General features: G+C 37.1%; 1 protein-coding gene across 1 annotated transcript in view; it reads left to right on the forward strand.

Annotated features, from left to right (window-relative positions):
- LRRC7 (leucine rich repeat containing 7) overlaps positions 1 to 27,388 on the forward strand; it is a 588,365-nt gene that overhangs the window by 92,804 nt on the left and 468,173 nt on the right.

Raw genomic sequence — 27,388 nt, forward strand, 5'->3', positions numbered from 1 at the left:
GTTCTTCCTCTGGATGTGGTTACCATTTTCCATCATGAGTTTTTTGGAATTGTCTTGGATCATTGTATCACTGAGTAGAGCTAAATCTACCATAGCTAATCATCACACAATGTTACGTTGCTGTGCACAGTGTTCTCCTGGTTCTGCTCACTTCATTCAGCATAAGTCCACGTAAGTCTTTCCAGGTTTTTCTGAAGTCCATCTGCTCATCATTTCTTATAGCACAATAGGATTCCATTACATCCATATACCACAACTTGTGCAGCCATTCCCCACTTGATGGGTATCACCTCAATTTCAAATTCTTTGCCACCACAAAAAGAGCTTCTGTAAATATTTTTGTACATGTGGGTCTTTTTTCCTTTTTAATAATTTCTTTGGGATACAAACCTAGTAATGTTATTGCTGGGTCAAAGGGTATGTACATTTTTATAGCCCTTTGGGCATAGTCCAAATTGCTCTCCAGAATGGTTAGATCAGTTCCCAACTCGACCAACAATGCATTAGTGTTCCAATTTTCCCATGTCTTCTCCAACATTTATCATTTTCCTTTTCTATCATATTAGCCAATCTGATAGGTGTGATGTGGTACCTCAGAGTTGTTTTGATTTGCATTTCTCTAACCAATAGTGATTTAGAACATTTTATATGACTATAAATAGCTTTAATTACTTCATCTGAAAACTTCTGTTCATATCCTTTTAACACTTATCAATTGGGGAATGACTTGTATTCTTATAAGTTTGACTCAGTTTTCTTTATGTTTTAGAGATAAGACCTTTATCAGAAACAGTGGCTGTAAAAATTGTTTCCCAGATTTCTGCTTTCCTTCTAATCTTGGTTGCATTGGTTTTATTTGTGCAAAAAAAATTCTTTTAATTTAATGTGATAAAACTTCTCCATTCTGCATTTTGTAATGTTCTCTATCTCTTGTTCGTTCATAAATTCTGCCCTTTTCCATAGATCTAGCAGGTAAACTGATATAACCATTTCAAATACCAAAATGGGCCTCTGATCGTATTGCTATGGATATTCATTCCATCAGTGAATATTCAAGACTACCCATCCCATGGGACTCACCCATGAGTCTTTCCATGAGTTCACCTTGGTGGTATTTATCCAAATTACTGGGCTCCTTCCTCATATTCTCTTGACATCTTAATATACCTAACAGTGCAGCAAACCAGCTGGCCGCTCATTTTTGCTCACTCTTACCACATGATAAGTTCATCTTCTTTTTCTCTCATATCTTTCTTTGATAAAATGTATTGCTCTGGTTTTCTCTCATAATGCTTAGTATATTTCAATCTGCTCATGCCCACCACATGCCTCTTTGTTGCTCTCTCCATTACGCTTTCAGTTCCTTGAAGACACTAGTTTTTGTGACTTGTAGACTTGGAGCATCACTGCTACAATATTGGTGTTAATAAGAGAGGTCATTATTCCTGGAAAAAAATAGCTATTTATAAATGCTAAAACCCACAATTCCAATATGCTTTTTAGAATAAAATAATCTGAATTTCCCTGAAACTGGATTTGTACAAGAATACTAGTAAAAAAATAATAATGATTATGTTTTGTATTTACTTCATGCTTTTTTTCTCCAGAAATTTCCAGTTATACTTCTTTCTCAAGAGAGAAAAAAAAACTTAGATAATTAGATGATTGTGTGCTCTCGTTGATATAGTTCTCCCTCTCAAGAAGAAATTTACAATACTTCCATACTTTCCTACCTTCTCTGAGTCTTGCACATGACCTTCCATAAATCCTCCCCAGCAGTTCTATCCAGTACGCTACTGAAGGACTTCTCTTAAGTTGTATGTACGTGATATGTGTGTGCATATATGCATATGTGTATATTTGTGTATGCATTCTATATGCATATACATTATACACATACTTTGTATATGTTGTACATGTGTATAGATTTGTGCATTGTGTGATTACATGTATAGCAGTGCAGCATTCAGTCTGTCCATATGTTCTCCCCTTATTCTTAATACTTAAGCAGCTGCCTCCTTTTCTGGTCATATGTGCCCTCAGTGTCATCTTTTAGATTATTTTAGTACCATTTACCAGATGTGTGGTAAGTGCCTATCAGGCACCAGCAGACAATATTTCTTCTATCTAGGTCATTGCTGGGAATGCACTGTAGCCTACTAACATTGACCATGCATCATTCTATTGTCTTCTGTGGCATCTGCAGTGGTAATTCTTCAGAGATAGTTGAGAGGGAGGGAAGTAGTAGTCTCACTAGTCTACCCTTGTCAGATTTCATCTGGAGCATTGTGTGAGGTTGTGGGAACTATGCTTTAAGAAGGATATTGAAAAGCTAGAGCACATACAGAGAGAGGCAACTAGGAGGGTAAAGAGCCTTGAGTTCACATCATCTGAGAACCAGAACAAGGAACTAGGTGAGGGGAATGAGAAAGCTGCCTTCAAGTATTTAAAGGGTAAGGATAGAGCACTGGCCCTGGAGTCAGGAGGACCTGAGTTCAAATCCAGCCTCAGACCAAACATTTGACACTTACTTGCTGTATGACTCTGGGTATGTCACTTAACCCCAATTGCCTAAAAAAAAAAGTATTTCAAGGGCAAGCATTTCGAGAAGGGGACAGACTGCATGGTTTTCATTGTTATTGATGCTGCTGTTCCCAATGGGCAGAACCAGGAGCCAGAAGTTACAAAGTGACCAGGGTCGGGTCAAACTTTCCAAGCATGAGAGCTATTCTAAGATAGAAGGAGCTGTCTGACAGACAAATTCCCCCCTTTTGGCAGGCTTTAAGCAGAGGATGGATGACTGTGTAGCTCCTAGGTTATAATGGAGATTATGTGTCAGCTGGAGTGGAGGACCATGGAGCACCCTCCCAATTTTCTAGTTTTGATATCATTATCATCATCATCATCATCACCATCATCATTATTACGTTCTTCTTTGTTTCACATACGTGGAGCAGTATGAGATGAACATAGGCATTTAAAACGATATCTTTTCTGGCAAATATCATTTTAATATTAGTGAGTATCTGGGCAATTTTCTCAACTGTCTTGAATGGATGAAAGGTGGTATCCATTGTCTGAAGGCCAATCTACCTAAAGATGAAGAAACTCCTCACTAGCAATTCAGCCACCAGATGACAAAATCTTTTGCTATTGGTAACACATCAAATAAATAAGAATGAAATAGAGCCTTCTGGGCTGTCCTCTTCTGCCTCCAGTGATGGTAGTGGAGAGGTGGAAAAGAGGACAAGGAGTAGGAATTGTATGCCTTCAGGCCACTGACAAACATTAATTTGTTCAGACTGTGAGATCTCTGCACAACGACCAAAGTAATTATGAAAGAAATGTTAGCAAAAGCTACCACCGTGTGAGACATTTAAACATTTGTTGTTACATGTTTTTGCTAATCTTCCTCATAAGCCAAATATCCCTCTCTCAACTGGTATAGGGTATGGATTTTGTGAAGATTTTCTCTTCATTTAATGTGTTTCCTTAAACTTGCTAATTGGTTCTCTTTTCTGATAAGATCCAATAAAGTAGAATTTCATGCTTTTAAATTTTCTTTTCCAGATTTTTTTTTGTTTTAAATTATATACTTAGCATTTAGGGTTCCAAAACATTTACTATTGAGCTTTTCAAATGGTGGGCAATCAATAAATATTTTAAACTTATTAGCTTAAAATAAAAAAACCTCAGACTTTTTAGCAAAATTTGTATATATCACAACATTCACTAGTTGCATTCTGTCAATCCTAGACTCCTAATTTAGTGGACATATTTTAGCACCCTTTTGATGGTTACAACCTACAATTAGAAGAATGCCATCTTCACATGAAAGTCACCATGTTAATGATGAGACTACATCAATCTTTGAAACATCGACTAAGGCCTCTAGCTAAGTTTCCACCTTAAAGGACATCTGGACACTTTAAGTTCATAGACATCAATAGACGAACTTCACTTCTCTAATTGGGTGACAGGCCAAGAGCATCAGTGGAAGAGAGAGCATTTGGGGCATGAATTTAATGTGTTGCTTGTTAGTTGTTTTTGTAATATTTTATTCATGTCATTTGCTTATAATGTATAATGTGTGCATCTGCTTTTAAAGAAATCAAAAGATTTAATGTAGTCTTACAGGTAAGTTTGACCTAGTTTATAAGTTTTGATCCAATCTTTATTTGGAAAAATCTCCATTAAAATTCTAAAAGAAAGTAGCTATAAGTCTTTTAAAATAAAAATTGTTTTGTAAAGCAAGTAAAATTGTTTGCCCTTCTTGGACATTATAACCATTAAAAAAAAAAAAACAATTCCTATCCCTCCAAAAAACATTTCCACTCACCAGAATTCTCTGTGACACTTGCCCTACTGAAATGAAAATAGATTGTTGTTCAATATTGTTTAGCTGATTTAAAAAGAAAGAAATCAACAGCAAAATCATTGATTATCTGATAGTCAACCCAAGTGCTCCACATCTGTCCTTATAATGATAAGAGAGAGTGAGGAAGGCCTCATGTAGGAGGCTGAATGATAATACAGCCTCTTACACAAGCTCAAGGGAATCTGCAGGGTGGGCTGGCATGGATGGCTCAGCATTGGGCATGAGTATCCACATGTATGAGATCTCTGATCTATTTGAGTATTTCAAGAAAAAGAATTAGAATGTTATTGAAAGTCATGTATTTTGACTTATGAATCAGAAAATCCAGTATTAAGCACCTACTCTGTGCCAAGAAAAAAACTATCAAAATATGAAAGTATAGGGGAGTGATGATGATATAAAAGTTTTTCATTCATCTCAGTCACAAGTTTATTCTAATTTCTAAGCCTATGCTTTTATAAGATAGCTTAGTAAAAGAATGTATATAAATTCAAATAAAATTTTAGTAGATTAAATGGAACAAGAAATGCCAACCTTTAATATCTTGACCCTTTCCTCAAACAAATCATATTCTCAAGATTATAGAATAAATTCATAGAATGTTAAGACTAACTTTCTAAGGATCTAAAAGATCTAAAGGGTAACAGATAAAAGGAAGCTGAAAAGTAGGGGAGGTTTTCTGAAATGTAAAGGCAATTCAAAGTGCTGGCCTGGGCTCCCTCTTTAAATAGAGATTCTGAGAAAAGCCATTCAGTCAGAGGGAGAGGGACAGAAGGTACTTCCATTGCATGAATTCCAAGGCTGGGGCTGCAGTGAGCATCGAGAATGAAGTAGTTTCTGGGACATGGTAGAAGTCTTAAGTACAGCCTGGAATGTATATTAATGGTATTTATTGAATTGTTTTCATCATTTTAAGTTGTTTCTGACTCATTTTTACCTCTTTTGGGGTTTTCTTGGCAAAGATGCTGACGTGGTTTGTCATTTCCTTCTCTAGCTCATTTTACAAATGAAGAAACTGAGGCAAACATGGTTAAGCAACTTGGTCACAAAGCTAAGTGTCTGAGGTTGGATTTGAATTCAAGTCCTCCTTACTCCAGGGCCAGCACTCTATCCACTATGCCACTTGGCTGCCCTATATTCATGGTAAACTATAATTTCTTTTTTTATTTAACCAAAGATGCAGAAAGACATGCCTACAAGCCAAGAAGGATGGGAGCCATAAAGGGTTGGGAACCATTGGTCTAGTTCAACCCAATAATCATTTTATAGATAAGGAATCTGAGGCCTAAACACAAAGCTAGTAAGCTCAGGCTCTGGATTTGAATCCAAGTCTTATCCCAAGTCTAACAAGCAACAGCATGTCATGGTTTGTTTTGTTTTTGTTTTGGGGGTTTTTCGCTTCAAGTGGATACCAGCTAATAACATAAGAACTATGATCATAGCTGGATTAATCGTTGATCATGGTACAGCTTTGTATAATGGAAAGAGTGCAATGGATTTAGAATCAAGAGAAACTGGGTTTTTACCTATTAGTGAGAAGCTTTGTGTCCTGACACAAGTGACTTAGCATGTCTGTGCTCTATTTCTTTTTCTTTAAAATGAGGAAGTTGGACTTAATATTCTTCAAGACTTTTCCAAATCTAAATCTGTGATTCCATGTGTGGCTAATGTAAGCTTGATGTCACACATTATCCATGACAATTTCTTGTGGAAAAGAAAATAATTATATTATTTAACATAATAAATTTTATCAAATATGTTCATGAATGTAATAGAAGGTAAGTGGTTCATATTTCAGTAAGTGACTGATAAAACAAATGCCTATAAGGTATATTGATATTCAAGAGATAATAAATAACCCAGAGAAAGACATGAAGTAAAGCAGGTAGATCCCTGAAGGATGACTTATGGGAAAGGATGAGGAAGAATCCCACAGTTTGGTGGGCAAAGGGAATAAGTTGCTGTTGTTCAGTACTGGGAGTATCCTTATCACTATGGGAATGGAGGATAATTCTAGATCCAGCAGTAAAACACAGTTTTGAATCTAAACACAAGGACTAAAGGCAAAAAAAAAAAACAGTTCCTAGTTTTTTCTTTATTAATGAAATGTTGGGCTTTCTCTTTTGCTTTCAATCTAGTTAATCCCTTATTTGACTTTCAGAATTTCTATATCCTAGTTTAGTTGCATACATAATTCATAAATACATTATTTCATTCTTGTTGATGAAAGTGTTTGGTCATATGCCTTTTCACCTTCTCCTCCGAAGACTACTTTGACTTCATTCTAAAACTTTTCATATGTTGTATTTTTGTCATTTTTATAGGATTCTCTATTTTTTCTATCATTTTGTCTTTTACCTACCAATTATGTTTTATTAAATCACCAGTTTTAATCTTTTCCCCAAGGGCCCTTTATTGAATGTAATATTTTTGCCTTTTGGCCAGTAAGGGATATCTTTGATACTACTGTTTTTCCATTCTGTTCTCCTTCAGTAATCACCAGAAATCTATCATATTTAATTTTTCTAAGATTCTACTCACCTCCATGACTTCTTTCTTGTTTATATTTTTGATAAATTTTTCTAGGTCTGATTTTTTTTATATTTAGATCCTATTTTTATATATTTAGATCCTATACCGCTCAATACATTTAAACTGTGGTGCTATTAATGTGGATTCCCCATTTATTTATTTTAACCAAGACCATTTTTACAATTGCTTTCTCTGATATCATCATTATTGACTCTTATTTTTTTTAGTTAATCTAATACATACTTGATTTTAAGTCAGGCCCTTATTTAAATCTGTATTAATCTTTATGTTTCAAGTATGTTTCTTGTAATGTGTGTACGTGGGTGTTTGTAGATAAATAATAGATGGCCTTATTTTCTTTCTAATCCACTCTGCTATCTTCTTGTTTTATGGATGAGTTCATCCCTTGTTTGTTCATAATTATTTTTGAGTATTTCCCTACATCATATTGGCTTATATCTTTTCCTCTCTTTTCCCTTTCTCTCTTTCTTTACAAAGAAGATGATGAGAAATACTGTTCTCACTAGTAATGCTTTGTATTTTATACAATCTGCCATTGCTCCCCTATCCCTCTTCTCTTCTCTTTACCAGACCCTGAAAATAAGTTCCTCTTCTTTCCTTCTTTCCTTTTAAACCTTAGCTCACACTTCACCTTCTGTGATTGGCATTTGTTTAGCTTTTGAATAATCCCTCCGTGAATCTGCCATCCCACTTATTCCCTCTTTTTCTTTCTATCAGTTCCCTCATATTTCCCTTTTAGGTTAAATGCTTTTCTATACTAAATGTGTGTGTGTGTGTGTGTGTGTGTGTGTGTGTGACCAGTACAAATAAAGATGAGGTTCAAGTGACTACCCTCTTCTTCCTCCTTTGTATAGTCTCTTTCTTGTATACCCCAATTATATGAGATAGTCAGTTCCACTCTTCCTCTCTTTCTTCCCTCATATATTTCTTTATCCCTCTCTTTTCTTCCTTCTTTTAGGATCATCAAAATGAAACAATTTTTTAGAACCTCTCTCATTTAATTTCCTCTGGGGAGCTTCATGACATTAGGGTTCTGAGGGGATGCTTATTTCTCCTCCCAGTAGGAGTAAGCACTTATATGGCACCTCCTATGTGACAGTTACAGTACTAAGCATATTTTAAAATATTATTTCAAGGGATCCTCATGACAATCCTCAAAAATAGATGCTATTATTGTCTACATTTTAAAGTTGATGAAACTGAAGCAAACAAAAGTTAAGTAACTTTCCCAGGGTGACATAAGTTTCTGAGGCCAGCTTTGAACTCATGTCTTTTAGACTCCAGGTCCAGCGCTGTATCCACTGTTACACCATGAATTGCCTCCACTACAACATAAACAATTCATATTTACAAGGTATCCTTAACTTGCTCAAATACATTTAACTTTTAGTGTTTCTTTTTACTCCAATGTTTGTATTTCACAGTTTGGACCTAGCTTTGTTCTTTTCGTTAGCAAGCCTTGGAATGCCCACATTTCACTGAAGATCAATTTTCCCCTGTAGGATTATACTCAGTTTTATAGACTAAGTTATTTTGGTTGTACTCATTTAACTGCCTTTGGGACAAAAAAGTGTTCCAAACTCTCCTCTCTTTTAGAGTAGTAGATGCCAACACTTTTGTTATCCTCTCTGAGATTTCTTGGTCCTTAAATTCATTTTGGCTACTAAAAGTATTGCTTTTTTTTCTATTTCATACTGAAGTACTGGATTTTGATAATCCTGGTATTTTCATTTGGGATTTCCCTTCAGAAAGTGATTGGTGTATTTTTTGTATTTTCACTTTGCTTTCTGGTTTTCTGCCCAAGGCAGTTTTTATTTATGCTTTCTTGAAATATAGTATTTTGGCCTTTTTCATTGTTTCCACATTGTCTAGTCATTCCTTAATTTTCTACCCTTAACCATTTTTTCCATGTCAGTTGTTTTTGACAGGAGATACCCTATATTTTCCTGTTTCCAGCCTTTGATTTTGTTTGAGTATTTCTTGTCTTATCAAGTAATTAATTCCTAGTTGATCGATTCCAATTTTTAACGAGTATTACTTGGATAATATTTTGCACCACCTGGATCAAGTTGTTTATTTACCAGACTACTATCTTATTATTTATCATATTTATCATAATAGTATCTGTTCATTTTGTGTTCATTTCCCAGTCTTATCTCCTAATTTCAAATTTTTTTGTCAGGGCTAAGTTATTAACACTTCTGGATGAAAGAATGAGGACTTTATCGGTTCTGTTCTGTATTTTCTGGGAAGGTGCTACCTTTGCTTTCCTGGTTAATGAGTGTTGTATTTTTCAGGAACATCCCAGTCCAGCAAGTTGCAAATTTTCAGTGCTTTAAGCCATATGATGTAGGGGAAAATGTTATTGTTGCCCCTGCCCTGGTCTTATGTTTCCAGCTTTCCAGCCTTATTCAAGGATCTAGGAAATATGGCTATGCATATTTACTTGATTGAAGCTGTAATTGATAGCTGCTAGCCTCAGTATTTTGAACAGCCCACCCACCCCCTAGTTGTAAATAACAAAAGTATATCCCCTGGTCCATGCTTCCTACTCTGAAACCACTGCAAACCACAGTCCTAGTCTATGATTCCATGATGGCTTCAGCCATGGTCTACATGTCAGAATATTTCTGCTTCTATATATGTAATTGTATATATATAATCATATATATATATATATATATATATATATATATATATATATAATCTGCCTTGTTGATTAGATGCCCTTTCCTGTACCCGCTGTTCTCTAGTTATCTCCTTATGCTGACCTTAGATGTAAATAAGCATACCCTACAGTTTCCCCATGAATTTCTTAATCATCACACAGAAAAATGCTGTTCCTTGATCTTTGGTGGAGTATCTTGTGAGAAATCTGTACTACTGCTTCCTCATACTTTTTCATCTTTTCTGGTCTTGGTTTCACACCCAATTTTCTAAAATAGCTCTTGATTCTGAGAAATGGGAAATTGGGGAAGAAAAGACCTTGACTCTAAAATTACCATTTCTTAGAGAAGTTTAATAAATGCAAAACAGGAAGGACAGAAGGGCTTAGAAATCGCCTTAGTCAGCAAAGATAAACATCTTTTCAAGCCAAGAAACATGAGAAGAATTCTAGCTTATATTATACAGAAATATTACAGAGGAGAATGAGAGATTGCCTCAAAACAACAAAAGGAAATCACAGCTACAACAACCATAACAACCACCACTAACGTCACTACCATATCACCAAGTCACCAACTTGTCACAGGAAAAGGCAATCCAAGGAGAGACAATTATTTGGGTTGGCAGGAGTTTCAATTTAGCTGCATCATCTTTAGAACATCTGCTGAGGAAACTGGAAGAATGATCCACTCAAAATGAAATGTTTTTTTTTTTTTATATCCACAAGGACAACCTACATGTCGATTCTACTCACTTTTATCCTAATTTACTGTATGAAGACAGGGTAATGAGGTTACAATACTGGCAGAAAGAACATTTGAATCTAATGCAAGAAATCCATAAAGGAGGCATGATTTTTAGTCACTCCAAAATCAATTTTTGTCATCACTTAAAGAAAATATTATTTTAAAATGAAAAAAGTTACACTTAGTGCTTACAATAATCCTTTAAAAAGAGGAGAAGCATTTTAGATACATTATCTCATTTGACCCACATATCATTCCTCTGAGATAAGCACTAAGAATATTGTAGCCCCATTTTACATATAGTAAATAGGTTGAGTTGGGTGAAATTACTTGCCCAGGGCTACCCAACTCATAAGGGTCAGTGTTGGTATTCCAATTCTATTCTTCTTGACTCCAACTACAGCATTATACCCACTATGCCTTGCTGTCTCTCATATGTACAAATCCAAAACCGTCATGAACACCAATTGTTGCATTGAATTAAGGCATAAAACATCTGAACTAAACACCATTTTTTGTGTCTGAGTAGTTACAAAAATTCAGATAAAATTTCTTTCCTAAAATATAAAATGATAGTTCCTTGAGTATTAAAAGACACACATCATGTACACAGATACCTCTAATACAAAATTTTATCTAATAGATGTATTAGAGAAATATTGGAGCACAGGTCATTATCAATCTCAGCTTGGGATCACAAAAAATTTCAAGGGTTTTAGAGATGATATTGAATAGGGATTTACTGGGTAAGCAGAAATCCCATAGGTAAAGAGGTAAAGAGAGAATATTCCATATATGGGAAAAAGCATAAGCAAAGTCACAGATGAGTGAAAGTACAAGGGTACAAAGTTTGTTTGAAGAAAAATATGTATTTCTATTTGGATGGCATGTATATGTGCAGGGAAGTGATGTGAAATTGGGCTGGAAAGGTATTATAAGCCAGGCAGATGATAAATGTTCTTAAATGCCTGACAAAGTAGTATGAACTTTCCTCACTAGATAATAAGGATCCACAGATGGCCTTTTGAGTAGATGAGTGAGTACAACCAAATCTAAACATGAAAAAAAAAGATGAGCCTGCCAGTGGCATTATGGGTGAATGTGGGGATTTGAGGAAGGAAGAATTCTTAAGTGGAGATGACAGCAGTCCAGAGGAGAGTTAATAAGGACTTTCCTTGGCAGTAGAAGGAAGAGAAAGAAGGTAGGAACATGAAAGATGGTGCAGAGATAAAATTAGTAGGATTTGTCAACCAATTGCATACAAACAAGAACACTGGGATTTTAAATATTGGGGAACATCTCCATAAAATCTTTATGGAAGTGTTTTACTCATTCATCAATGGTACCCTTGATGAGAACATGAAAACAGAGCAGGAAGACTTTTGCATGGTGATTTTTATCGCAGTCCATGTATTTACCAAAACACACCTAACAAAAATGTTGAGAATTTAGGACTTTCTCTGCTGTTGATTTATTAATTTTTAGAATGCATCTGATAGTCAGGGGCTTAAAAACAAAATGCATTCTTGACAGCTTTTCTAAAAGCAGCATATCTCCCATGTAGATCTTAAAATTACAGAGATACCATGACAGATTTTTTTCAAGCCCATGGACAGTAATCATAGCACAGGTGATTGCTAGATTGTGTTAAGCACTAATTGGGCAGTGCCAATACCTTTGCTGCCAAGTGGCATTTCATAAGACTGCTGTGAGCTTGTGTGGAGCACAGTGATCAGAGAAATTTAAGACAGCAGATGGACAGTTACCTGGAGCAGTACATTTAGTCATTCTAACACCTTTTGTTGGTCTTTAAAATTGAGAGTGAGCCTGCTGAGTGAGATGCTACTGTTTCCTGTAGGTTTCCCTAAGAAAAGCTTTCTTATTGTGACTACACCTTTGTGTCTCTTTCTAAGCGCATTAACATTCAGGGAATCAGATAATATGAATTGTGTTTCTATAACCTTTCTCAACTGTTTGTTGTTCCATGGTTGCACCTGGTTCTTTCTCCACAAGGTAAGGATTTTGTATTGCAAGAACGGTGAAAGTCATGAAGAGAAGACCTTTCAGAAATAGATTAAGATGCATTTCTTATATGACCCTGGTTCTGAAATTATCTTCCATAACCCTAAGGGGTTCTTTGAGAGCTTGTAACAAATGGGATTTCTGACACAACTTTCTTCAACAATTTTCTGAGTACTGATACCTAGAAAGGTATAAAACAGGAAGTACGTGCTGACCTGAGGTATCCGTAAGTGTCAGAGAAGATGTTCTATATAGTTCAAAGCATTACAGATTCGCAGTTGATAGAATGGTTCACCGAATGTTTTTCTTCATAGATAACATTCTACTCTCCCTTTTCATCTGTACCTATCAGCTTCCCTGGGTTCCTTTAAGTTCCAACTAAAATCCTATCTTCTACTAGAAGCCTTCCTAAACCCCTCTTAATTCTAATTCCTTCTCTTTAAAAAAAAATTATCCCATTTTTATCCTATATAGGTTTCTGTCTTTTGTTTGGTTTTTGTTTTTGTTTTTAGGCAATTGGAATTAAGTGACTTGCCCAGGGTCACACAGCTAGTAAGTGTCAAGTGTTTGGTCTGAGGCCATATTTGAACTCAGGTCCTCCTGACTTCAGGACTGGTGCTCTATCCACTGTGCCACCTAGCTGCCCCTAGCTTTCTGTATATATTTGTTCACTTATTGCCCCTTCCCAATTAGGTTGTGATACCTTGAAGGCAGTAACTTCATTTTGTATCCTCAGTGCTTAGCACTGTGCTTGACACAGAGTAGATAGCCAACACATGTTCATTCATTATTGACATATAAATAGCAATCAATCCCAGAACACTATATAGCCACCTCAGTGAAATACTCAACATTTCAAAGGAAAATAGCCCAACCGCAAAGTGAATGAAAGAAGTTTCTTTCCTAGACTATCACATGTATCTTAAATAAAAATCTCATCCAGTTAGTCCTCATATGTAGAATATATATGTGTGTGCATATATGTACATATATACACACATATGTACATATTTTATGTGTGTATATATAATATACTTATGTAAGTGTAGTAGGACATGTGGTTTTATCCGTATTGAGATTTCTGATATTTCAGTGAGGCGGACCACAAGCTGTCTATACTGAATGTGTAATCTTAGAAGGTTATCTAAGACTCAGAGGGGTTAAGTTATTTGTTCAATGTTATGCAGCAAGTGATATTATTATACCTCATAAATATTATATTATTATAGGTTATTCTGGATCTATGTACAGTAGTCAGTCTTCTATAACCCACTGGCATTCCTGTGCATTGGTGCAAATGAAATACTAGAAGATTCACAAGAAGATGCCAAGATTATCGAAAAATTCTCAATATGCAAATTATGAAAAGATATTACATGGTCAGGATCCCACAAGAATAGAAGCTGTGGCAGGGCTATGGCCTACAAGAGGGGCAAGCCTAGACATGTCACTGAAGTAATTTATCCATTAAAGCATCAATAAAACAAAATGTACATCTTAGTGAGTAATGTCTGAATTACGCTTTGCATGCAGTATGCATAAAACAAATAATTGTTAAACTGAAGTTCTTGTAGCAAATTACTGGCTCATGAATGAACCAGAATAATTCAACTGAATTTCTGTGAAGTCATACATCATGGCAGAGGTTGTCTTCTTCGTGTGGTCTTCTTACTCTCTGTCTGTTTGCTAATTGGCCATACAGAACCAGAAAGTAAAGGACAGAGTTAAGCACTTTAGAAGGGATATTAACTTAGATTTCTGAAGTATAATTTGATAAAGCACTACTCTATTTATAAAAATTTAATGTGGCTAAAGAAAAGATTTAATAGACCTCCCAGATTTCCTCCATTACTCTTAGGAATCAACAAAATTAATAGCAGAATCAGATTCATTTGTTACCTAACAATATTATCGTTCTTAAACTGTTTGGTTTTGTACCTGTCTGCAATAATTGAAAAACAAAAAAAATACTTTTCACCACTCATTCTCCTTGCTTCACAAAATCACAGAATCTCAGAAATGTAAATCATCTTAGAAACCACCTAGCCCAAGCAACCCAAGGTCAAAAAGGCCTCTTCCAAAATCACTGACAGACGGTTATCTGATTTCTACCTGACATTTTTTCATTAGGAGGTTACCCACCACCTTGAGGCAGCCGCTTGTGGTTTGGGACAATTCTAATCACTAGTGTTTCCTGACCCAAAATCTTCTGGCTCCCCACTCATCACTTTTAGCTTTCTTTTTTGGGGGGTGGGGGGATGGGAAGATCTGATGTCAAGTCAAACAAGACGTGTTGCTCTTTTGTAGGACATCCCTTCAAATACTTACAGACTTCGAATACTTTTCAAACAAATACTTCAGATACTTCTCACTCTTCCCCCATTCCTCCAATTCTCTTTTCTGGGCTGAATTTTCTGACCAGGTCCTCACAAGTTGTTCCTCACAAGTCATAGTCTTCAGTCCCCTCACCATTCTCCTTGTGCCTCTTATTCTAGTAGGTCAACATCCCTTCTAAAATGTAGTGTCCAGAACCACTGAGTAGGACTACAGATTACACAGAGAATGCTCAGAAACTCATGAAGACAATAACCCAATAAAGTTTCCCATTGAATTTTCAAAACCTTGGTCTTTTTTTCATGCTACAAATGATTTAAATATACAACTGGCACCTAAGTTCAATTACCACTTTGAGTATTTCAACAGCATCACCATTCACTATGACTCATTCACTGGTAAAGAGCCACCCGTAGAGTCGGGTTTGTTTCTTACCTGAGAAATACATTTATTGAATGGCCATGGACTAGTCATTCATTTACTCAGTAGTTCTGCAGCCAACGCTACCTAAAACCATAAGCCTCAATCCAGAGTTGCTCATTTTTATTAGGAGAGGACATTCTCATACAAAAAGTACCTTGCTGACAAAATCTCAGGGCCAGACTTGGTCCCACAACCCCAAATGTGATTAATTCTAATTGTAGAAAGCATATTGGCAGTTCATGCTTCAGATCTCTCTTTTTATAAGCACTGTTTCCTTTTCTTTATTAAACAAATCGATTATTTATGTTTTATGTAATAATAAAAATGAGATTGTGATGCACTTTGCATTCATTATCTCTTGATTTTGATAGTTCTGTGAGGTAAGTGATATTATTATCCATATTTTACAGGCTAGGAAACTGGGGCTCACAAAAGCTAGGTAGCTTGCCCAAGGTCAGAAGTAGGATTTGAATTCAGATTTTCCTAATCACAAGTCTAGCATTCTATCTACTATGCCATCATGCCTCCATGACACCACATTTATTAAAGAAATGAGAGAAGAGCATGAGTGATTTTCTGTTTTACATTAGATTTATATGAAAAGTAAATTTAGAATGAAAGATTATGGCCACTTCAAGGTAAAAAAAATACATTAAAGTACCTTCTTGGCTATAAGGAAAATTTGAAGCAATCATTGTATGATAATTGACAAAATGAAAAACATCCAAATCTTTTGTCAAGTTCGGTATTTTGAAGTCATCTGTAATTCAAGGAACACTGAAATTGAGAGTTTTGAAGTTTGTAAACAGCTATTGAAACTGTCAGGTTGACTGATTGGTTTCCATAAGCATAATAACCCTGTGAGGGCTGGAATAGATGTGCAGGGCACCTCAGTGAAATTAACCAGGCTTGATGAGTTGTCTTGTTAAAGAGATGTGTCATCTCAGACCTGGTCATCTGTTCTCAGTATCACAGCAGACTAACGATCCATGAACTCTGCAGTCATTGCTTCAAATCACCTATTTGACTTACAAGTGTTTCAGGTTGGCTGCATTTATATTTTCATTTCTCTGAAATACTTGCAAGTTGAATATCTTGTACTTTAAATTCCAGCTTTTGACACTCTAAAGAAAATTATTTTATTATCAGACAGTTGTGTCAAGTTGAACATTATGGCCAATCATGCTACTTGATTAATAGGATATTAGCTCTAGTGTTGGAATGCCATTTTGGAGGCCATCTGGCTCAACTGCTTCATTTTACAAATGAGGAAACTGAAGCACAGCTTGGTTCAGTGATTCATCCAGGGACATACAGTCAGCAAGTGTCTGAGGTGGAATCTGAATCCAGATATTCTGGATTCAAACTTAGTACCTCATAATTATAATGATTCTACCTGAATACCCAAGCTATTCAGTTGGGTATTCATATAATGATATCCTAATATAAGTAATGACTCTACTTGAATACCTAACTTACTGAGCATGCCATGGTTTCCTTTAGTGAACTTTTCAAACAAAGCTCAGAGTCCAGAGCTTACCATCAGAGGAGATTCAGTTCAAATCTTATCTCTAACACTTAACCTCAGCTCTCCAGATGTACAATAAAAATAATTACAATTAAGCTACTTTATAGGGTTGTTATGAGGAAATCACCTTGAGAACTTAAATGCCTGAATGGTCTGTGATTTTGTCAGCATAGATTACTTCCAGTGTGGGAAAGCCTCCAATAAGGGAGATTTGCCATCCTATGAGATCTTGGGCAAGTCACCTAAAATCCTTGGGCATTAAATTCTTTGGCTCTAAAATGAGGGATTGGATTATATAATCTCTCCAGCCATTTTAGTCTTTAGATAATTCAATAAGCATTTAGCAAGGGTTTCCTGTGTACCAGGTACTATGCTGGCCCCTGGGCATATGAAGACCAAAATGAAATAGCCCTGGCCCTCGGGGAACATACCTTCTATCATTAGATCCTATAATCCTTGGTCTTAAAGACCATTAAAGTCCCCCAGATTTGAAAGCCTATAATCCTGTGATATCCTCAGGGACTACTGAAAATCCAGAAAGATGTCCCTATGTGGAATGACCTGCTTCTGAAGATTCATGTTGATTTTGTGTAGTTTTTCTGCCTTTTTTCATGCTGTCAATCATTTTGTGCTTCTGGCAGCGTGCTTGCTTTTAAAAGTACCATATACTGAGTCTAATTCTCTGTGGACTGGCTAAGCAGAGAGCCAAGCTTTTTAAAAAAAATTGCTTTAAAGAAGCATACACAGAGTAAGGCAGATCATCATGACTTGGGAAAAAGAAATCTATTAGGACACATTTATTCAAATTGCAAAGGAATTATTTGTTTTTCTTTAGTATGTGCTTAATAAATAGTAGACATTAAATACTTATTTCAAGCATAAATGAAATAGAAATCTATCCAAGTACTTGGAAAATCTGATTTGATTTGCAGAAATTCAGTCTATACATTATTTCCAGGAGCCTTATTTAGTACATATTGTATGTCTATCATTCACTATCCTCCATTTGTCTTTACAAGTTGTCTCTGCACCTAGAGTACCTGTTCCTGGGGATAGGTCTGTGTCTTAATTTCTTGCAGATGCCCTACTAAGTGGTAAATACATAGTAAGTGCTTAATAGATCAATCTAAGTGTGTTGATTGATTAAAAGATTGAATATTTTCTTTAAAATGGCATTAGTTTCCTTATCAAAATCCAGAAAGAGTAATTGATGACAGTAAAGAGAATTCCACATGGTCTCCCTTTTTTGTAATCAGTCTAGCGTTAAAGGAAAGGCAGTACAGCGTCACTAACAATGGCTCTGGGGTCAGAAGATCTAAGCTTGATTCCTGCCTTTGAGGCCAATAACCTGGAAGATTTGGGGCAAACCCCTTCATCTCCTTGGTCTTTAGGCTTCATCCTCTCAAACTAAGGTAGCTGGCTTAGATGACTTCTGAGTCACATTCCAGCTTTATATCTATGTTGTTGTAAATATGTCATAGAATCAGAGTAGGAAAGGACCTGAAGGGCCAACTAGACCAATGGGTACTTAAACAGGCATTTCTTTTAAATGAATAGTGAAATCACAAAATGTTATAATATCCGTTGCCAAACGGTATTTTTCTTCCATTTTAGCACAAAATATCCCAACCCACTAACACTAATATTTTGCTGAAATTGTACTGTCCCTTTACATTATTGTCAAAATCCCATTTCTTATTTGAAAGAGGACTGTGAAATCTGCCTATTTGGATAATAAAATTGGTTTAGATTGCATTACCTGAAGTTCATTTATCAAAATAGTGGATATAGTTTGACCTATAATGAAAGGAGGAGAAAAAGTCTTTGAAAATTGAGGAGACTTTGGTATGGATTGGAGAAACACATATTGAAAGGATATTTGCCGAAGTCAGAAATTTATTTTACTTCTTTGGTATCCTTCCACTTCACCTAATAAAGTTCTTGTACAAAGGAAATGCTTAGGGTATGTTGAAAGACAGGCTTTTGGAGATAAGTATATTCAAATTTCAGATTGTTCCTTTAGTAGCAATAGCAAAAACGCATTCAGCTAATTGCTTAGGTTAGTAGTCAGTCAAAATGAATTTATCAAGTATATACTTTGTACTAGGAGCTGTCCAAAGAAAGGCTAAAAGGAGCTCACAGCCTGGGGGGCACCCTAAGAACTAGGTACAAACAAGATATGTAGTATAGGATAAATTGGCAACAATCACAGAGGGCAGGCCCTAGAAATAAGGGGTTTGGGAAAGGATTCTTGGAGAATATGGAATTTTAGCTGGGGCTTAGAGGGAGGCAGGGAGCGGGGATATTGAGATCAGGAGAGGGAGAATTCCAGGCATTGAGGAAAGCCAGAGAAAATGCCTGGAATCAAGAGATGCAGTATCTCGGATAAGGAACAACAAGAAGGCTAGAGTCACTTGACTACAGAGCACGTTGTGGGGAGTAAAGTATAATGCAGGAGGGAGCCGGATTATGAGGGGCTTTGAACAGCAAGTTGAGAATGTTATAGTTGATCTGGGAGGTAATAGGAAGCCACTTGGAATGTGTTCATAGAGGATAATATGGTTGTTGTTCAGTCATTTTCAGTAGTGTCTGACTCAGCACAACCCTATATGGGGATTCTCTTAGAAAAGATACTGAAGTGGTTTGCCATTTCCTTCTCCAGCTCATTTTACAGATGAGGAAAGAGGAGTAAGTGAATTGTGCAGGGTCACACAGCTAGTAAAGTGTCTAAAGCCCGATTTGAACTCAGAAAGATAATTCTTCCTGACTCCAGCCCTGGCACTCTACCCACTTCACCCCTAGCTGCCCCAGGATGATGTGGTGAGACCTGTAATTTAGGAAGATCATTTTGAGAGCAGAGTGGAAGATGGACTGCAATGGGAAGAGACTGCAGGTAAAGAGACCAACTGGACAGCTATTATAATTGAAGCAGAGAGCTGAAAGAGATTTGGGGAGCTGTTTAATTCAACCAATATCCAAGCAATGGTCCCTTCTGATGTTAGTGGTCAACACACTGATGTGCCTGTGCTTCATAGCCAGTGAAAAGGAACGTGCTACCCTTTACAATAGCCCATTCCACTTCTGGACAACTCTAGTAACTAGGAAAATTTCTTTATATCAAGCCTAAATTTCCTTCTTGCTAATTATTCTCCTTTCTGGAGCCAAATTCAATAAGCCCATCTTGCACATGACAGTCTTTAAAATCTTTGAATCCCCCTTACACACACACACACACATACACACACACACACACACACACTCACATACACACACACACATACACACACATACACACATCACATACACACACACATACACACATATACACATACACATACACACACATACACACACACATACACACACATACACACACACATACACACACATACACATACACACACATACACACATACACACACACATACGCACATACGCACACACACATACGCACATACACACTCACACACACACACACACACACACACACACACACACACACGTGTTTTCTTTTCCAGGTTAAATATTCCCATTTCTTTTGACCCATGAACAGATAGTATGAATTCATGGTCCTTTACCATTCTGGTTATCCATCTGGGGATGATCTCAAGACTTTAAATGACCACTTGAAAATGTTGCACCTGGAACTGAAGACAGTGCTCTAGGTCCAGTCTGCCCAGCAAAAGGAACAGTAGAACCATCACCTCATTGGGACTTATGCTATGAAAATGTGTTTTATGCTCTCAACTGAGTATATCTATAATAGAAATGAAGAGAAACTTGGAATTTAAGAAACACTTAGAGCAAGTTTATTTAGATTTATCTGTCTAAAGTGATGACAGTTTGGTGAATGATATTTTTGTAATCCCATCATGACATTAGTTGACCAATGCAATGTCTAAGAACATTGTGCTTTTTTATAAAAGATCGTAGAGTGACAACTCAGTCTAGTAAAAAGATCACTGAGTTCCATCAGATATGGTTTCATGTCTTTCCTTTCCTTCTTAGTTATGTGAATGATCATTACCAAGTCATTTAGGTCTCTGTGCCTCATTTTACCCATCTGTAAAATAGGTGTAGCCAACCTTCTCATTTTATAGATGAGGTAGAGAGGCCCAGAGAGGTTGAAGAAGGTGAAGAGTCTTGCTAAGGTTTACAAAGGTAACTGAGTTTGGCATCTGGGAACTGTGGGACTTGTCTAGGGACACATAGTCCCAAAAAGTGAAACCCAGGACTCTATCCACTCTACCATACCTCCTCTAATATCTTTTCCAGATTTTGGATTTTTTAAATGAAGTATAATAGACTGTATTTTGAAATATGGTGACTTGAATCCTACTCTGCAATTAGTTTCACTAAAAACAGAATAAACCAGTAACTTATCCTGACTACCATACCCTGAAAATTAGTCTCCTTTTTGTTTTGTTGGTGGTCAGGTTTGGAGCAATGGGTTGGGGTCTTTGGGTTGATGATCAGACCAGGAGACAAAACGCTAATAAGGAACAGGGTGAGCAGCATGGAAGTTAGATCAGGGCAGGAGAATGGGCGGCTCAGGAAGACAGCAAGAAGCAACAGGGTTTGGGGAGGCACAGGACGGATCTGAAGCCCATCCTTGCCACTTCATTTGCCAGCTGTTGTTGAGACGTTTCTGTCGTGTCCAGCTCTCTGTGACCCAACTGGAGGCTTTCTTGGCAGAGATAGGGAAATGATTTGCCCTTTCCTTCCCTAGCTCATTTTACAGAGAAGGAACCTCAGCAAACAGGGTTAAAAGACTTGCCCAGGGTCACACAGCCACAACTAGTACATGTCCAAGGCTAGATTTGAACTCAGGTCTTCCTGACTCCAAGCTAGGCACTCTAGCCACTGCACTGCCTAGGTGCTCTTAGTTCACTGAATGGACTCTAAGGCCCCTTCCCACCATAAGCAGGCCTTATGATTGCTAATCCCACCGTCCATTTAAGTTGATGACAGAGAGAAAGCCCTAGAATGTGAAGCTGAAAGGTTCCTGGAGGAGACCTAGAGCTGGAACTGGTAAGACTGTTCCTTCTGGAACCCTGAGGTCAGCTGCCCAGAGGTCACCTATCCCAACACACTTTTTCTGTGATGGCCGTGTAAACATCATCAGTATTACAGGTGGTCTGGATCCTTCTCCTGAATGGAGACAACATCTCAAATAGAAACCACATGCAGCAAACTCATTTGAGCCTCAGCAGATGAGGCTGCCATAGTATGGTGGAGGAAACATTATACTGGGAGGCAAAAGCCCTGGGGAGAAGTTTCCAGCTCTGTCACTTTCTTACTGTGTGGCATTGAGAAAACAGCTTAATGTCTCTGATATTTAGCTTCAGATGCCACTAACCCCCTCACAGGAATACCGTGAGGCTCTGAGGAAAGTACTTCAACCTAAAAATTATTTCATTAATGGCAGGTTTCATTACCCAAAGTAAAGTGGAAATGGTAGTTACCTTAGCTAAATATAGTCAGTCAACAAACATTTATTAAGCACTTACTATGTGTCAGACACACTGCTAAGCACTAACAATACTGTATAAAGGAGGGGCAGCTAGGTAGTGCAGTAGATAGAGCACAGGCCCTGAAGTCAGGAGGACCTGAGTTCAAATCCAGCCTCAGACCAAACACTTGACACTAGCTATATGACCCAGGGCAAGTCATTTAACCCCAAATGCCTAAAATAAATACCATATAAAGGAAAAGCAGTAATGGTCCCTACACTCAAGGAGCTTACCAGAAAGGATACCATGGCAAGGTAAAGCAAAAAGCAACAATTAAGCCCTTACTGTGTGCCAGGCATTGTGCTAAGTGCTAGGTATGCAGATATAAACAGAAAGAAACATAGTCTCTGCCCTCAATGAGCTTACATTCTGGGGGGGGGATCACATATGAAAGAGAGCTAAAAAAGGTAGGGTAGGATGAATGGAAGTGTTGGTGCTGGGGGCATGGTGTTGTAATTCAGAAAATATGAAGCAGAGTCTGAAGGGGAATGAAGTTTGGCCAGCCTGAGTCCCTCCAAATGGTGGCTTCTTTAGGAACTCAACAATGGGGAAAGGGGCTGGATGCTCCAGGGAGAAGAGGCTCTGCTGCTGAGGGAGGCGTCAAGGGAAGGCTGCAGCAGACATGAAGTCCAGCACATGAGAAGTCCAGTCACGAAAGGAAAAGGGATTGATTGACTGGGCTCAATTCTAGTGGGGCACAGTCCTTTTTACTGTGACCACAGTCTGATTTAATAGATCATTGGAAATGGTTTCTAATTATTCTCTGAATAGAATGATTGAGGTTGTTTCATTTGAAAATGGATGTTTTTAAAAGCTTATGTAGTAGTTTCACCTTGTAAGTAGGTAAAATTTTGTTCCTTCTCTCCAATCCCCTGCCCTGCTGTCTTCTTTATCAGAATCATAGCATTCTTAAAGTTAAAAGAGGCTCCCCTATAATAAACCAATTGGGTAGCTCTCCACCCTCTACTTGAAAACCTTCAGAGAGGCAACTCCCCATCTCTAGAGGCCACTCAGCCCCCTTTGTGGAGCTGCTCATTGTTAGGAAGTTTCTCCTGACAACTTGAAATCAACCTCTTGGTAACTTCCACCCATGGCTCCAGATTCTTGCCTCTGGGGCCAAGTTGAACAGGTGTAATTCCTCTTCCACATGACAGCCTTTTAAATACTGGATGACAGGTAACCCCCTGAGGCTTCTTTTCCCTGAGCTAACCAACCCCAAATTCACAAACTGATTAACATATGGCATGGACTCAAGACTCTTAAACATTCTGATTTCCTTCCTTTGGATGGCCTCCAGCTCTTCAGTTTTCTTGGCAGACCTTTCTTTAAATATTGCCATGGTCCCCAGAATCAAGATCCCTGATTCAGCCTTGGCAAAGGATAGTAGTAATGTCAAGAAGGCTGAGAAAGTCCAAAGAATGGAAGCATTTGAAGCCCCCTGAAGGCTCTTCTCCTCTGTCCTGTCAGGATAAACAGACAATTAAGAAGTCTGGTCAAAAATAAATAAGGAACCCTCTAAATATGGACGGACTGACCTAGGTCACCAAGGATCAAGCTGGTAGGCTTAAACTACCTACTTAAAACCAGTACAAATTTCTGATGATACTACTGGAACTCATATCTACCTAATACTTCATTGATTTTTACAAATCACTTTACGTATATTAACTACTTTCATCCTTCTGTACTTGGGGAGGAAATCACAGGATCCTAGATTTAAACCTTGGAGTGGCCTTTAGAGGCCCCAAAGTCCAACTTTTCCTTTTACTGAAGAAGAAGCAGTTAAAGGGTTTGCCCCAGGGTCACACAGCTAGTATGGAGCTAAAGCAGGATTTGAGCCCAGAACTTCTTGAATCCAAGTCCAGTGACCTATCCACTACACCATGTCAGCTCCCAATGATAGTACAGCTATGGTTGTTCATATTTTGTGAAGAAGGAAACTGAGGCACAGAAAAGTAGAAAAACTTACTTGAACTAAGCTGGCAACTAGTGGCCTGGATTCCCAAAAACTGTGCTGCTATTTCTTAGACTTCAGCCCTAGCACCTGTTTTGGAAATTTTAAAGGTATGTTACTATGGAGAGCCATGATGGCATATGAATATTGCTCATTCATCAGAATTCAGAAAGAATGCTGCTCTTAAAGTCAGGAAAGAAATTGGCCTAGGTCTTCTTTTGGTACCTAGCATAATACATGTCACAAGGTAGGCTAATGTCACTACATCAAGAACGTATATCACTGGCACAGGTATGATCTTCACCAACACAGATTACAACCCTTTCATAACTGAGGGAGGAAGTGTAGAATGTTAGAAAAACCATAGGCTCTGGAGGCAGGAGAACTGGGCTAAAGTCTCACATCCAATCTTTATTAACTATGTGCCCTTGGGAAGTCACTTAAACACCCTGGGCTTCAGTTTCCTCATTTGTAAAATGATAGGGCAGGACGAGGTGTTGAGTGGTAGAAAATGAACTACTCATACCTCATTTGTCTCCAGCCAGTATAATAATAATCTCCAGTGTTTCAGCAATTTCCACCATGAATAAGATCCCCTTAATTCAAAACTGTTGTCCCTAATGAATAATGTAAACTGGATTGAAGAGGTAGCTTCGTTAATGGAGTAGTACACTCTTGATTGTATTTTTATTATACAGAGTCATTTTTCATCAATTTGCACATTTGTACTGAGGTAGAAATTCCTGCAGATACCCCATGGTTGGGTTGGGTTTTTTTTTTAACAAATTTGTTTATTTTTACCATTTTTTAAAAAATTTTGAGTTTCAAATTTTTCCCTCACTTTCAATTGTCCACCACCACTCACTAAGAATGCAAACAAAATTATACAAATTATACATATGAAATCATACCAGACATATTTCCATATTAGCCATATCACAAAAAAAGAAGGGAAGGAAGGAAGGAAGGAAGGAAGGAAAAAGTTATGCTTAAATTTGCACTCAGAGTTCATCAGTTCTCTCTCGGGAAGTGGATAACTTTTTTTTCTCATGACTACTTTTGAATTCTCTTTCATCACAGTGTTAGTCAGACTAGCCAAGTCTTTCAATGTTGATCATCATTACAACATTGCTATTACTGTGTATAGTGCTCTTCTAGTTCTTCTCACTTCACTTTGCATCACTTGGTCTTCCTATGTTTGCTTGTTTGTTTGTTTTCAGAAATCCTCCTCCTCATCATTTCTCATGGCACAATAGTACTTCATTACAATCATATGCTACAAATTGTTCAGTTATTTTGCAACTGATGAGCATCCCTTCAATTTTCAATTCTTTACCACCACAAAAAAAAAGAGCTGGTATAACTATTTTTGTATATATAGGTCCTTTTACTTTGTTCTTTGATCTGTTTGGGGTACATACCTAGTAGTGATATTGCTGGGTCAAAGGGTATACACAGTTTAACAGCCCTTTGGGTGTAGTTTCAAAGTGTTCTCCAAAATGATTGGACTAACTCATAACTCCACCAATGGTTTATTAATGTACATATTTTCCCTCAATCACTTCATTATATGTCACTTCTGATAAATATGAGGTGGTACCTGAGTTGTTTTAATTTGAATTTCTCTTGTTAGTAGTGATTTAGAACATATTATATGAATATAGATAGCTTTGATATATTCTGAAAAGTGCCTGGTCAGACTTTTGACCATTTATCAATTTAGGAATTGCTTTCATTTTTTATAAATTTGACTCAGTTCCCAATATATTTAAGAAATGAGGTCTCTATCAAAGAAACTTGCTGTAAATATTTGTTATTGCTTATTGGTACCTTTTTAGCAAAATATAGTTTCCCTGAGTATCTCTTTTAATTAGGTCTATTTTTGCTTTTGCTTTGTCTGGAACATGATTACCACCCCTGCCTTTTTTTACTTCAGCTGAAGCAGAATAGACTCTGTTTCAGCCCTTTATTTTAACTTTGTATGTTTTTTTTTAAGTGGGTCTCTTGTAAACAGCAAATTTCTGGATTCTGGTTTCTAATCCATTGTTGTCTCCCCTTCCATTTTATGGGTGAGTTTATCCCATTCATATTCACAGTTATGATTACTGTGTATTTCCCTTCATCCTATTTTCTTATATTCATCTTTCTCTCTTTCTCTTTTTATCCTTTCCCTCCTTAAAAGTCTGTTTTTCTCTGACCCATTCCTCCCTTAATCTACCCTTCCTTTTATCATCCTATATTTCTCATCCCCTTCCCTTCCTATTTCCCTATTAAGTCAGATTTTTATACTCAACTAAATGTGTGTGTGTGTGTGTGTGTGTATGTGTGTGTGTTTGTATTCTTCTCTCTTTGAAACAAATCTAATCACGGCTTTTCCTATCACGCCCTCTCCTATTTTCCCCTCCACTGTAAAAGTTCTTCCTCCTATGTCTCTTTAATGTTAGAAAATTGTCCCCATTCTACATCTCTTTCCCCTTCCCCAGTGCATCCCACTTTTTTACTCTTTCATTTTTTGGGAGGGAGATCATCCAAACATAATCAACTCACATTCACACCCTCTGCCTATATAGACTCCTTCTAACTGATCTTATTAGATAAAATTCTTAGAAGTTACAAGTATCTCCCCATATAGAAATGTAAACAGTTTAAGCATATTAAGTCCCTTGTGATTTCTCTTTCATGTTTAACTTTTTATGCTTCTCTTGAGTCTTCTTTTTAAATATCAAGTTTTCTATTCCACTACTGTCTTTTCACCAGAAATGCTTGAAAGTCCTCTATTTCATTAAATATCCATTTTCCCTTCTAAAGGATTATATTCAGTTTTGCTGGATAGGTAATTCTTGGTTACAATCCTACCTCCTTTGCCTTCCAGAATGTTGCATTATAAGCCCTTTAACATGGAAGCTGCTAAATCTTGTGTGATCCTGACTGTGACTCCATGATATCTGAATCATTTCTTTCTGGCCGAATGTAATATTTTCTTTGACCTGGGAGCTCTGGGATTTAGCTATAATATTCCTCGGAGTTTTCATTTTGGGGTCTCTTTCAGGAGGTGATTGATGAATTCTTCCAATTTCTATTTTACATTCTGATTCTAAGATGTTAGAGTAGTTTTCCTTTATGTTTTTTTTAAACATGTCATCTAGGCTCTTTTTTTGGATCCTGGATTTCAGGTAGGTCAGTGATTCTTAAATTATCTCTACTCATTTTAGATCAGTTGTTTTTTCCCAATGAAATATGCATATGTTCTTCTTTTTTCATTCTTTTGAC

This window comes from Phascolarctos cinereus, unplaced genomic scaffold (genome assembly GCF_003287225.1).
Source record: "Phascolarctos cinereus isolate Bilbo 61053 unplaced genomic scaffold, phaCin_HiC Scaffold_5;HRSCAF=322, whole genome shotgun sequence".
Lineage (NCBI taxonomy): Eukaryota > Metazoa > Chordata > Mammalia > Diprotodontia > Phascolarctidae > Phascolarctos > Phascolarctos cinereus.